This window comes from Lichenostomus cassidix, chromosome 3 (genome assembly GCF_008360975.1).
Source record: "Lichenostomus cassidix isolate B80296 chromosome 3, HeHo_3.0, whole genome shotgun sequence".
Lineage (NCBI taxonomy): Eukaryota > Metazoa > Chordata > Aves > Passeriformes > Meliphagidae > Lichenostomus > Lichenostomus cassidix.
Genome location: NC_139483.1, coordinates 66,886,935 through 66,898,383, shown reverse-complemented (window position 1 = coordinate 66,898,383; position 11,449 = coordinate 66,886,935).

Here is an 11,449-nt window from a genome sequence, read left to right as displayed (position 1 = left end):
TTAATGAAACTTGTATTCAGAACCAGTCACCCAGTACCTAATCTGTGATGTTACATGTATCTAATGATGCTCTGGATATTAAATAGTAACATCTAGTTATTTCAAATACTTGAACCATTGAAAATCCCCAGTGAATTCTAAAAAATTCAAACCTGTGAAAGACGGGTCCTGATTGACCAACCTGATCTCCATCTATGGCAAGGTGACCCACTCAGTGGATGATGGACAAGTGGGTGGTGTCCATCTGGACTTCAGTGAAGCATTAGATGGTGTGTCACAGCATTCTGGAGAAGCTGGGTGCACTGTCAGTAAAAAAACTGACTGGGTCATGAGACCCAGAGAAGGGGGGTGAGTGGTGCCACATCCAGCTGGTGGCTGGTCACCAGTTGCAAAGGTGGGGGTGTCTCATTCAGTGGCAGGGGGATTTTTAAGGTCCCTTCCAATCCAAACCATTCTATGATTCTTTATTAGACTGTGTGGGGATGGAGGGGAGGGGCAGATTACAGGTACCATGATTGGGGCAGGCAAGAAGGTAAGGCAGTTCTTTGCCTGAGCTCCCTGATGTCATTTCAACACAGGGCAGAGATGGAGATGCTGACACACCACTGCTGGTACCAAGCCACTGGTATTCAATGCCATTTGAAGAGACAGTAAAAGCCAGTTGTTTTCAATCCTAGACCTTTACTGTCTGTTGATGCCAAAGAGATGGCTCTGCTCTGGTACTTATATCTGAGTGGGATGACACTAGAAACAGGTACTGGTTGTCAAGTCTGGCTGCTGCTTTGGTGGTCCAGGATTATGTGTTGGCAGAAATATTGAAGCTTGCCAGCTGGGGTGGTCTAAACTCAGGTTTCCCTAGTGATAATCCCAAAAGCAATGCCAGCAATACCTAAATGCACAAGGCTTGGAAACAATGCTGAGGATATGCTCCTGAGATAGGGAATTTCCAGACAAAGTTATGATAGAAGTGGAAAAAGTTGCTTCCAGATATATTTGGTATAATCTGAAGCCTGGTGAAGTGTTAAAGCTGAGCCTGTGGCCAAAGCCAAGCAAAAACAGGATAGTTCAGCACTACTCCCATGCAACCACAGTAATGGCAATTCAGTAGAAAGGTTAATGAACAACTGAGGAACTGCTCTGGCAGCTACATGGAGCTAAGCAAAGGGGATTCATGGGTAAAAGGAATGCAGAGAATCACCTGCATGTTCTCAAACATCCTCAAAAACTGTTCTAATTTCAGATGCTTGTAGAGCCATAGTGTGAATGTACAGACAAGCCTTAGGAAGAGAGCATTGTCATTAGGAAACTACTGAGACAGAGATTTCCTGACAGTTTGTTCCATTGGCTTTCAATTAAGTGTTTAACTTCAGGTTAAATTACACTTGCACTTTTTCATCCCAACTTAATTTAATTCTGTGGGATTACTGGTGGTGTGGTCCATGGGGTATTCTGCATATTGCTTACAGTTCAGCCAGTTCTCTGCTGTTTGGGGAGATTGGATTAGGGTAAAAATTGCTTATAATGTTTGGTTTAAGTATCCTTCCTGCCTACAAGGAAGCACTGCAAAATAATTTTAAGCCAAATTTCAAGCTAACTTCTGTTTTCTTCTATTGCTTGTTATACACTGTAATTGTACACTTACAATACTGGAGTTGCTGTTATATTTCATTTTTAAAAAATTAAGCAGGCCCTAGAGAGTCTTGTTTCTGCAGCTGCCTGAGAGCCGTATCTTTATATAAATTTTACATTCTCTATAACATGGTTAGTTCTGCCTTTGGCAAGTGCTATTAATTTTAAATATATGTGTACAAGTGAAATATGTACAGTCACATTTAGGAACAAGATCAGACACATAAATACCATAATCTCAGCATTTTTCATTCCTGGATTAGCCAGAATGTGAACACACATTTTTGTGTCATGTAATTCCTAACATGGGTACTTTGCTTAATCCCTAACTCTAAATTATGTCATTTGTAGCCTTCCTGTTATTTTCCCCACATCTTTTTCTAGCTTATATTGAACCTCTCAGTCCATCACTCTAAATTTTTCTTACATACTAAGATTTCAAAATAGCATGCAAGGCATCTGCCCATCTGAAGACATAGAATCAGAATCATTTGGGTTGGAAAGCACCTTAGAGATCATCTGATTCCAACCCCCTTGCCATGGGAAGGGACACCTTCCACTAGACTGAGTTGCTTAAAGCCCCTTCCAGCTTGGCCTTGAGCACTTCCAGGGATGGGGCATCCACAGCTTCTCTGGGCAACCTGTTCCAGTGCCTAACCATCCTCACAGTAAGGAGTTGTTTCCTAATACCTAATCTACACCTTTGCTCATTCAGTTTAAAGCCATTCCCCCTTGTCCTGTACATGCTCTTGGTAAACAGTCTCTCCCCATCTTTCTAGTAAGGCTTCCTTCAAGTACTGGCAGGCTACAATGAGGTCACTCAAAACCTCTTTTCCAGGCAGAAAATCCAAATTTTGTCAGCCTTTCCTCATAGGAGAGATGATGCATCACCCTTATGAATGTGGTGTCCCTCCTCTGGACTTGCTCCAATAGGTCCATGTCCTTCCTGTGCTGAAAACAGGAGCGATTTGCAGCTCTCCAGGTGGGGACAGAGCAGAGCAGAGGGGCAGAATCCCCTCCCTTGCCCTGTTGGCCACGCTGCTTTGGATGCAGCCCAAGACATGCTTAGCTTTCTAGGATGTGAGTGCACATGGCTGGGTCATGTCCAGCCTCTCATCCACCAGCAGCCCCAAGTCCTTCTCAGCAGGGCTGCTCTCAATCTGTTCATCTCCCAGCCTGGATTGATAAGAGAGTTGCCCTGACACAGGTGCAGCACCTTGCACTTGGTCTTGTTAAACCTCATGAGGTTCCCATGGGCCCACTTCTTGAGCTTGTCCAGGTCCCTCTGGGTGACATCCTGTCCTTCAGGTGTGTCAAATGCATCTCTCAGTTTTGTGTCATCTGCAAATTTGCAGAGGGTGCGCTTGATCCCTTCATCTGTGTCATTAATGAAGATATTAAGTAACGCTGGTCCCAGTATGGACACCCCAATATTGCCCTCTACATTAGAAAGGTGCAAAGTTGTGGTTTGATTTTGCAAAGTAGCCATAGAAATGGAACTTCTGACTCTTATTTCCACTAAAAATGGACTTCTGGCTCCACTGTCTAATTTCCATCTATTAAATTTGATTGTCTTACTTTATGAGCGAAAGTAAGTATTTGGTACTTGTTCTACACTATTAAAAATGCTACAACAACAAAGCTGTAAAGAAACAAGGAAAAACCGGCACAGAATTGAACCCAGTTGTAAATTCAAATTATAGGACTAAATTTCAGCTTCTTCTCTGTGTGGGCAGGAGTTACACAGATGTAACAGAACAAGACAAAATGTTCCAAATCCATTGCTCTTGCTTAGAAACTTAGAGCAGTTTGGTGCCTCTTCATCATGTGCTTCATCCAGAAGAGGCACTGGCCTCTGTGACTGCCAGACATTGTTTATTGAAACGCACCCTGTGACAGCTCCATCAACACACCAGCCACTATAGCTTTACAGCAATCTCCAGTCCCTAAATCTGGACTTGTTTCTTTCAGAGGAACTTGCTAGGTGTCTGTCAGCTTCATTAGATTAATCTTTAAAGCACTGACCTTAAGCGTTAGGAAATATTTAGCCAAATATAAGGTCAGATTTCAAATACAAACTTAGAATCAAGGCTATAAAAAGGTGGATAAAACCAGACTGTACTTAACTAAAAGATTCCTTCTTAGCTGCTGTGGTATTTTGTACCCAGAACCCCTAACAGCCTAGGCAGCAGTAACATAGGTATTCCATGCTATTTCAGAATGAAACTTGAAACTAACCAGAGGGCCTAAGCCCTTGGGGGCTGCTCTCTAATGGTAACCCTCTCCAAACTCTCTTCTTTTTGTTGAATATGCTTCTCTCCTGTTTTTATTTCATGGTGCTGTTCTAAAGCAAAGATAGTGCTGTTGCATTATCTGAGAGAAGAGGGAAGAATGCATTTTTATTCAATTGCTAAAGCATCCTCAGTACTGTTACAATTTCCCACAAGGCATGTATCAATCAGGTCTGCTCTAGTGAATTGTATGTTCACTTGATTAGACCTGGAGACTTGGGTTCTTTCCATGCTGCATATTGTCTAAAGCCACATTATCAGCTACATTATAGGTAGGACACTATCCAAACCATCTCTCTCACAGCTTAAATTTGCCAGTTTTAAGGGTTCCTTACAGTCATGTATTTTAAAGTCTTATTTAGAGTGAAAATCTAATATAAAACTGAAAGTGTTGATAAAGTTGCTGGTTTAAATAAAGACCTGATTTATTTATTCCCCTAAACTGTTGTGAAATAGGGGAGGCTTAGGGGAGGAGGATAGAAAAATAAGGAAATTACTCATTCCCATTACAGAAGGTGTATTTTCTTTAGTGTGCTGTAGTGAAAGCCAGCATATATGAGAACAAGATAAAGCTGCAAAGGCTTCAGGGTGTAATTGCTGAGGCTGCACTACTTACATCTGAAGGACACTGCATATGAAGCTGATGGGAAAAAGCACTAAAGCAAACAGACAAACAGCCATTTTTGTAATTGTCTGTGGTCTTCTATGATTAATATTGGATTAATGTTAGTATTTCAGTTGTTCAGCTGTGGTTTCACTGGTTTTAGGCAGATAATCAACTGTAAATTCATAGGTTTTAATATTCTAGTTTTAAGCATGGTAAAAAGTTTATTTGTAGTTCTACTCTGTTGTTAAGTGCCATGACATGAAAAAGCTGAACAATTTATATTTGTGCCTTTCAGTTCTTCTACTTAGTGCGCTATTACATAACAGAAAGATATGTTTTCTGATTACCTGCTCTCTTAACATTGTAATCTCATAAATACTTAATTCCTGAAATATTTAAACTATGCAGACCACCCAGAAGGGCCCAGCAGACAAGAAGTTTCAAACCAGTGATTTTTTCTTCAACTCCTCATGTTACTACTGTGTCAAGCAGTAGGTAAGAAACGAATCAACTACTCAAAAAAGCTATCCAGTTTGGTTTTTCACAAAGAAAATAGTTCAGAGACACACAGAAATCACATTTAAACCAGCTTTAATAAAACTGTCTTTTTAAAGAATTGTAATCCTAGTTATTCTTGTTAAATTTGGATAAGTGCCATCTCACTGAGCCACTTCTCAATTTCTTGTGTTAGTCAAGGAGAATTAATAGACAAAAAATAGATGGTTACAGAAACAAATGTTCAGTCCATACCGAATATCTCAAAATATTCCATTTTTTTCAGTTTATGTGATGGTGACTCAAGAAATTTTTACAATGTCTGTATTCTATGTGTAATATGCATTTTAGATACAAGGTGAATACACACTGGTATATATTTGTAAATATCGAAAACTATACATGATACCTAAAACATAAGCAGTTCTAAACTACCAATTTTGTAACAGTTCCTCAAGTTTTATTATTTTGGAATCCTTAATTTTCAAGACTGTTTAAGACTCTGAAGGCACTTTAAATTATTTTGATCTCTCCATCTGCAAATCTAACCCAATTGCCCTCTAGCAGTAGAGCCTGAGCTCTGAGACAATGTGATGGGAAGTTTCTGTTGTTCCTGGAAACATACATCCCATACAATTTCTTAATGGACCTCTAGTCATCTGCAGAAAAGAAAATTTTATGCATCCTGGGGTGAAATGGGAAGATTTTAAGTCAGGCCTTTTTGCAGATGCTGGGTCATGCCTTCCACTGCCTCAGGAACCCTATTGGAATTAGAGGAATGGTTGCTTGTATGCTGAGGAGAATAAAAATGTCACATGCATGTCCCCCTTAAAAGGATGTTCTGTTGCCATACCAAAAAACCAAAAAAGCCATGCAGGATTTTACTGATAAACAACCCAGAACACAATTAAATCTAGTGTAATCTGAAACTGCACAGGTAGACAGACAACTGTGTCTTTAAGTGCTTTAAGGACCAAGTGGGAATGAGACATGACCTATAGGTCTTCATCTTGAGGCTTGGACCTCCAGTGAGTCATGAGGACTGCATGCAGGAATGGAAGTCTTTACTCTTTTCATAGTCCTGTAAGCCAGTTATACAGCATGGAAATAATGGTATTTATTTCATTTCATAGAAGCACCAGTGGCAACTAGAATGTTAGAAAAGGTGGTAACATGGAGAGGCTGAATGAAATGATCCTCCATTGGTAATTACCCTGATTCCACAATATTATGAGGATTTTTTTGATCATATGATCTTAAGGCTACAGTAGGAATAAATATATATATTCTAAATCAGGTCAAGAGGTTTAAGCTACTCACCCTCTTCTGTGTAAGCAAAATGACACTGATCAAAGACACCAGTGTAAAGATTGAATAGTGTAGAAGTTGAATATTTTTGAGGGTTTTGCTGTCTCCAGCAGTGAAAATCCTCATTATAGTATCCCTTGTGTCCGTGGCCACTTTGTGTATCTGCTAATATGGAGGGAAGAGCTGATTGGAATAACATAGAAGAAGGAAAGAGAGAAAATTATTTGTTGCTTCTAGTCACAAATTCAGGGCTCTTGCCTGTTAATTCTGAGCTGATTAGAGAAACTGAAGTAAAAGAGAGAAGCTGGCAGTGACCACTGCTCCTGTCAGCAGTGCCAGATCTGGCCATTCTGTAGCTCTTGCCAAACACACAATCCCTTGCCCAGACTGGTCCAAAGCTGGTCTTTCCAGCAGAATCTTTCCATCTGGATTGCTCCCAAAATGAAGATGACAGAAGGGTATTTGTAATCCTTGTAATGCTCTGCCTTGCCTTTTCTGGTTTCCAGAGCAGTGCTGGCTGGATAAGCTTAAAGGAACTGAAATGGTGCCAGTTACACATCGTTATGTGTTTTAACACACTGAATATAAGGGAGAGCAAGTCTAAGGTGTTACTCTGTAGCTTCTACAAGGGGAAAAACTTTCCTGCTTCCAAGGGACTGGGCATGCTTTCATATACAGTGGAAGTGTACAGCATTATACAACTCTTCCTTAAACACAGAAAGTCTTGGGTTTTACCGTAATATCTTCTTTAAAATTATCCTTTTTAAAAATAAAGTATTTTTGTTTATTAAAATTCGTGTCTGGTATTTTTTTCATAAGAACATATGTATCTAAATGGCATTTTTTTCATGAGAACATATGTATCTAAATGGCAACAAAAAGTTCTATTTGTCAAAACAGAAGTCTGTTCTTTGCAGGGGGTTCTGAGCCCATGATAGATAATAATGATTGACCTTACGGTTAAGATGTTCAAGTCTGACATTTGGATGTCATGTCCAATCCTTTAAAGAAGATAAAGCAAAAATATTGGTTTAAAATACTGATGTGACAGTATAAACTTACAGGCATCTTCTCTCATCTCCTATAATTGCTCAATTACAGTACCAAGACCCTGGCAGATAAAGAAGCACTTAATAGCAATCTTCTTTTACAAAAACTCATGTAGCACATGTTCAGATGAATGTACTTTAGCATCAGTTACCATTCAATCAATAACTTTTTATTCAGTATAAGCTACTCAGAATTCAAGAACTGCAATAAAAAGTTATGAAATCAGTTACAAAAGAAGGTGTTAGAAAGTGATGCCCCGGGGACCTAGTACAAATAAAACACATGCTTGTAAGAGCAGAAATAGGAACAGAAAGTCCTGAATTAATTATGTGTAGAGGGTATTTGTGTTGCTACTGACTGTAAAAGATGATCCTTAGTGTAAACAACATGCCTTCAGAATCTCCAAGAGAGCAAATAAATGGAGCTAAAAAGGTCAATGCCATCAGAATCCAATATTTTCCGTTTTCATTATAGACTTGTATAAAGTGTGTCAAGTCCACCATTTGAAAATACATATGAGAAAGTACAAATTATTTTATTCTCAGAGCAGATCTCTTTGGGAAAAAAAGAAAAGAAAAAAAAAATCACATCAGCAGTTAGTGCTACTGAGGCATTTTCAGACAGCTAATAACTCCCTCCAGAGCTGCATAGGTCCAATTTGGAATTTGAGCTGACAGTTGGATCTCCCTCTCTTGATTGCTTGCTGGGGAAAAAAACAGCTATGCTTCACTGCAAATGTAAGTAATAAAAGATAGTAAGGTCTTCAGGCCTTGAGGCTAATAAAGCTTTGGTTTTTAAAGATTGTCCACCTGCTTTTTTGAAAAAAAAAAAAAAAACAAAAACAAACCAAATGAATTAAAATTATTATTTTATTATTTAAAAAAAATCTATTCTGATATAGGTTAGAAGTCAAAAGTGTACATTTGTACATACAGAAAATATGAGCTTACTGCAAACTAAATGAGACAATTGTCAGCAGTGAGTTTATTTTTTTTTAATAAAAGTGAAAATTTCATTCACAGCAACTATAAAAATATAGATACACTCTTTCACAGCTCATCTCCTGACCTGCATTTCTGACTAGCTTAGACAGTAATTTCTTTGCTCTATTCATGCTTTGAGCCAACTGGACGTAAGACCAGCTTCTTTCCAGAAATCATGTGGCCACATTAGCACAGTTCTGAGCCCAAGCTAATGTATCATGCTTCACAGCCAGCCTTATTAACTCAGGTTCAGCCACACAAATCGCAGCTAAACAGCTGCTACACTGGCTGGTTCAGGGCACAGGCAGAGTGAACCTGTCACTGGCTGCACCATCCATGAAGATGCACCCTCAGATGACCCTGGGCACTGTGTGCTGCAACAAAAGCTAGATTTAGGACTTGATTCTCCAATTAATTGCATTTTAATTGCATAATACAAACTATACTGGAAATGGAGTAAAAAATCTGATAAATTAGTGTAATGTGAGTTTGTGTCAACATCGCTACAATAGTGTCGTGCCTAAGCTGGTCTATGAACCAACCTGAAAAAAACCCCAAACAGATTCATACAAATATAAAACATTTTAAGCGATCTAACTGTCATGGGAAAGATTACCATGTTGCATTTCTGTCCTTGCTTTCCAAACACATCAGGAAGGAAGGAAGGACTACTGAAAGAACGTGGTCAACTGTGATGATGTCCTTCTTCCACTTTTTGCTTGGTGTTACTGAGCAGTATTACTTAGTCAGTGTAAGTAGTAAGTGTATTTTGGTATAGATTCAGGTCCTTCTTCACCATTCACTACTCTTCCTTCCTCTTGAAAAGAGGGGCAAGATATACTGTCAGTGGGTCAGTGCCCTGGCTTTGCACCAGACTAACCTGACACAACTCCTCAAAATTACTTTTCCAATAGCTTTAAACTCTTAAAAGTAACTCACAATACTTTTCTGTGCACTTCCTACACAGAATTCCTAAAGAGCCAAAAAACAGCCTTTTCCAAGTACTGATACTTTCATAAGTAAAAGCAGTAATTATAAGCATACCAAATATCATGATACGTTAAGTGACAATGGGAACTTCACAGGCATTTCCACCTCTTGGGTTTTTGTCTGATGTCATTTACCTACTGTGTTATATTCCTGTGCTTTTCTGTACAAGAAACAGTGGAGTTAAATATCTGAAATTAAAAATAAAGTTGTAAACACAATTTCTTGCTCATAAAAGGTTTCACCTTTTGGGTCTAGCTCACTCACTACATTGTCTGTAAGCAGTGGCCACCCACTGAAGAACACAAGTACCTATGGTGTGCTCACAACTGTCAGCTCACTTATGTCTTTGGCGTGATAGATTTGCCTGCGATATTATTCCCAGTGGATCGTTCCTCCAAGTACTTGTCCAATCTCCCATTGAATTCATATAAATTTTTGCCTTTACAAATTTTGGAAAGGAATAACAAGTTTGTCAGCTTTTTGGTTTGTCATTCTGAACCAAATTTGAGAGCCTAGAACAGCCATACACTGAGACAGCTGAAAGAATCACCTAACTCTTGTCATCTAAAACACCCCATAATGAATGCATGGAAAAAGCAGTAGAACAGGCAGGACTAGCAAAGGTATTTCCTCATTCTTCAGCAATCTTTATCTCAGGAGTTCCTGAGCCAGAGAATGGTTGCAATTCACCTGCCACTTTACCATCCAGTAACATTAAATCTCACAGTAGGCTTTCATTTTTACAATCCCAAAAATAAAGTGCCGTCATCTAACTTCAGTGCCTCACTTTCCACCTTTGTTTTGTTAGGATTTTTTTTCATCAAATAATTTAGGAATATGTTTCACACTTCACATTTCCATGAAAATACACTAATGATCATTCTTCATTTTGTAAACAAACCATTTTCTCCTAACCTTTCTTTCTCAACAACTTACTCCTTTGATAGCTTAGTTTCTTTTAAGAGCCTCAGTCCATGGTGGTCTGTTAGCCAGAGATCTTTATTTTGGTCCAAGAGCAGCAGCTGCAAGTACAGCAAGATCACTATTTCAGAATGGCCCTCCTATAAAAACAGTTTGAAGTGGACCATGAACGATGGTGATCAAAAATCAAGTCCTGACCAAGAAGCCTAAAATGTATGGCACCAAAAATTTTAGTCTAATGACTCTGATCAATATGTCATTTACATACAACACTCAAGAGCACACAGACAATCTTTTCTCTTTCATTTTCTGCTTTTACAGTGCTTGATTTTCCTTATCAGGAACTGTTTGCCACCATCTAGATACTACAGTCCTAACAAGATGCATTTCTCATCTGGAATTCATTTTAACTGATTTGTCTCAACATCCTTCAGTAGTGCAAAGAGCTGTTTTCACCTTCTCTGCATAATTTATACCTGGTGTTTATTCTCCCTCCCTCAAGTGTCTCATATGTACACTATCACACTGTCCCAATTTAAACCAGTTTTTCTTAGTCTTCTGGATTTGGAAGTTTTGGTGTTTGTGGAGAAATAGATTTTTGGTAACAACTGAGATACGCACATGGATAACTGAGTCAGTGCATCCTTCTATTGGCTGTACAGCTGGACTTATTTATTGTGCTTCTCCACTATATCCTGCCTCACTTTTGTCAGTTCTGTCCTGTTCTTTGGAGATACAGAATGCATTTATGATTTCACCCACACAGTATAAACTACCATTGAAAAAGCAGCATTCTTACACCTCACAGTAACATCACAGTATGAAAAAACAATATATACAGTACAGACCCTCAGGCCTCAGCAATATGATTCTTACTTTTTATACTGTGTTAGAAACATTTTCTGCAGGTCAGTGGGCATATGTACAAAAGCACTAAACTACCAGGAATTCCAAATTGCTGCCAAGTTACACCTCAATAAAAGCCTACTGAATGAAGACTGATGTTTCTGATGCAGATTGACTAATAACTGATTTTTATTTCCTGCACTGCAAACCACTCTGGCAGTTTTTGAGGTGTGTAAAAATTGCTTTTAACAGCACTTCACTAACAAGCAAAATGGTATTTATGTAGATGGAAAACCAAACACAATTCAATAAAAATATTTCACTTCAAT